This window comes from Anomaloglossus baeobatrachus, chromosome 4 (genome assembly GCF_048569485.1).
Source record: "Anomaloglossus baeobatrachus isolate aAnoBae1 chromosome 4, aAnoBae1.hap1, whole genome shotgun sequence".
Lineage (NCBI taxonomy): Eukaryota > Metazoa > Chordata > Amphibia > Anura > Aromobatidae > Anomaloglossus > Anomaloglossus baeobatrachus.
In genome coordinates, this window is record NC_134356.1 from 483331661 (window position 1) to 483335450 (window position 3790).

Below are 3790 nucleotides of genomic sequence, written 5' to 3' on the forward strand. Positions count from 1 at the left end.
TGCGTGCGGGTGGCAGCCGGGTACCTGTGGCTGTGTGCGGGAGGCAGCCGGGTGCCTGTCCTTGCCGGCTGCCTCCCGCACACAGGCACCCGGCTGCCGCCCGCACACAGCCACAGGTACCCGGCTGTCACCCGCATGCAAGCACAGGTACCCAGCCGCTTGAACGCAGCCACAGGCACCCAGCCGCCCGATCGCCTCACAGACCGGACCTATATATCTCGGATATAAGGCACTCAACAAAGTGAAATCCTAGGTGCATGGCCCCCTGGGATGTATGCAAATCAAAAATTGTTGGATATTGATTAAAAGGGACACTTAATATGGTGGTTATGGTGGTCTCCTAAAAAGAGCTACTCCTTGGCTAGGTCCTTCCCCGAGGGATATATGGCTATTTTCTGTGTCGAGACTCCTAACAGAGGCTCCACTGACCTTTTTTTCATTTGCATACTTCCCAGGGGGTCTATGCACCAAGGATTTCACTGTGTTGAGTGCTTTTGTTGGCTGCCGGCAGTGTTTTGCTGATCTCCCCGAGATCAGTGATTGTTTTGTCTTACTTTATTACATGACGCAGTATAAAACATGTGTGATAGTGGTACATATCGCACTATGTGTCTCAATGTAGATATCAATACAACAATAATGGCTGTCAGGAAACTTCTGAAAGTATAGATAAGGCCTCCTTCTCACATCTGTGTAAAAGAAAGCACATTTTGCACGGTCTGTTTTGTACATCCATATGGCCGTCCGTGTGTGTCATCCATATGCTGTTCGTATGTCCGTGGGACATCCATGTGACCGGTACGAGAAAAAAATGCATGATACTGAAATGAATGTTTTTTTTTTTTTATGTGTAAAATGTGCAAAGCCATAAAAATAACAGATAAATGCTAGATAGAGATAAATAATTGATATATAGAGAGGTATATAAATAGCTTGTACAACTATTTAGCAGAGTTAAGAAATAATTTACAAAAAACAAACTGTGCGGTTCCCCCTAATTTTCATAACCAGCACAGGTACAGCAGCAGCTGCGGGCTGCCACCATGCGCTTTCAGCTGTCCCTTGGCCGGTTTGGAAAAATACAAGGGATCCCACACTGATTTAATTATTTGAAAAAAAAATTTAAAAAATGGCATGGGGTCTCCCCCATTTTTTTCTAAACCAGCCAAGGAACAGTAGACAACTGGGGACTTATATTTTGAGGGTGGGGAGGGCCTTGATAATTTGGCACTTCCCAGCCTAAATATAGCAGCCCGCAGTCGCCCCAGATGTGACGCATCAATTAGATGCACCAAATGAAACCAAATGGTGCTATATTCGGCACTTCTCATTACCCTGATGTGGTGTCAAATGGGGTAATATTTGGGGTTGATGCCAGCTGTGAATTGCCAGCTAGCATCAAGCCCCTAGTATTAGTAATGGGTTGGCTTCTATCAGTCACACCATTTACTGATTCAGTAGTGTAAAATGGCAAAAGAAAATTTTACTTGGAAAAAAAAAATAAATCCCATGATGTTCCCCAAAAGTATACTTGAAAGACACAAAAAGAGAAAATGATTAAAGAACTAAAGACAATAGACACCCTCATTCACCAATTTATTTCCCTGCAAAAACTCATGCTGTCACCACTCATCCCTGCCCGCGGCCACTCAAACACTACTGTGTGACCCACTGCAGTGACCTCATGTGGTCATCTTAGTTCACTGCAGTGATTCCCACACAGCAGAGCCTGCAGTAACTGCTCTCCCTGCTAATGGGAACCATGTGTTCTTCATTGGCTTGCACTCTTGGAACGTCGTGGGACCCCCTTTTGGGTAACGCCGGACCTTGGATTAGGGTTTTTGCAGGGAAATCAACTGGTGAATGAGATTGGCTTTTGTCTTCATTTATTTAATAATTTTCTCTTTTTATGTCTTTCAGGTTCGCTTTTGGGGAACGTCATGGGACATTGCTATGGATTACGGCAAACTTTTTTTAAATACATTTTTAATAAATTGGTGACAGAGGGCTGTAGTCAGGGTGTGTTTGTTGAAATAAAACATTTTTTTATATTTCTACTAGATAAGTAATGGGGGTGTCTGATAGTCTCCTACCCATTACTAATACCAGGGCTTGATACCAGCTGTAAATTCACAGCTGGCAACAATACCATATATTACCCAGTTTTCCATCGCACCAGGGCAATGGGAAGAGACGAGTACAATACATCTAATAGATGTACTACTTCTGGGGCAACTGCAGGCTGCTATTTTTAGGCTGGCAAGGGCCAAATAACCATGGCCCGTCTCACCCTAAACATATTAGCTCCTAGTTTTCTGATGTCCCTTGGCTGGTTTAAAAAAATGAATGGTACCCTATGCGGTTTTTTAAAATTATTTCTTGAAATAACTAATAGCATGGGATTCCCTCTATTTTTCACAACCAGCCAATATACAGCTGAAACCCGAGGGATACAGCTCGCAGCTGTGCTGGGTATCAATTTTTTTTCTTTCTAAAATTAGTCATTAATTCTGCTAAATAGCTGTACAAGCTATCTATCTATATATATCTCTCTAAATCTATTCATCTATCTATTCCATCTATCTAGCATTTAGCTAGTTTCTAGCTTTGCACATCTTTTACAAATAAAAAAATGTTACTGTAATATCAGTGTTTTTCTTGTATGTGTCACATGGATGCCATCCGTGTGATGTCTGTATTTTGACCAGTGCTACCGGAAAACAACTGGACTTGTTTCTGTGTGGCTCACCCGGACACACAGGTTTTTCATATGGACACACGTCCGGGTGAAAACACTAAGGTGTGAAGATCTCTATTGACTTTAATTAGTATGCGTGTGAATGTGCTGCGGTAAGTGTTAAAACGGACACCACACGGACCAGAGACATGAAGGTGTGAAGGAGGCCTCAACGAAGTATTGACATTATGGAGTGAAGTATTTTGGCCCAATACATTTTAAACTTGAAGAAAAATGAAAGGCACTCACCGGTCTTGCATTGAAAAAGGAATTTATTCCGACATCAAAAATGCGGGTGCAGGTAGTGAGGGAGGGGGAGCACACAACACGCTGGACGACAGCTGTTTTACGTCTCACACAGACGCTTCTACGATTCCATGTTAGATGACGTAAGTTCCTACTATTTGACCCGACGTGAAAACGCCACATGTGAAAATTAAGTGTCATCAGTGATATAAAACTAATAAAGCGACTGACTAACTGTCAGCGAGCAGGAGGAGAGATGGGGGGCAGGGGCCATATAAGAAATAGGTCCCATGTTAAGGTGTCATTCCTTTGTCCTGGACTCAAAGACTGAACCAGCAGTTGTCCCACCCACCCTCCCTATAATAAAGGGAAATGTATCAATATCAGGACTTTGCAACACTGTCAATATTCTAACAATGTTTTGGTATTCAACATCATCGGTATTTTATCAACATTATTAGTATTGTATCAATTGTTATCAGTAATGTATCCAAATTGTCAATGTCATATCAACATATTAATATTGTATTAACATTTTATTATTGTATGTTACAGCAGCATTTGGCGGCGGGATGTGGTTGTTTAAACCCCCTCTTTGTTGGTTGGAGAATTATGTTTTTAATGGGGTCCCTGGGCCAGAGCTCAGCGGACAGTGGAATATGGGTCCCTGGGGAGGAGCTCAGTGGACAGTGGAATAGATGGGTCCCTGGGGAGGAGCTCAGCGGACACAAGGAAAATGATCAAGGGGTATACCCAGATTCCCCCTTGAGCTAGGTGTACACGGCGGAGGGGGATATGGGGCTGGGA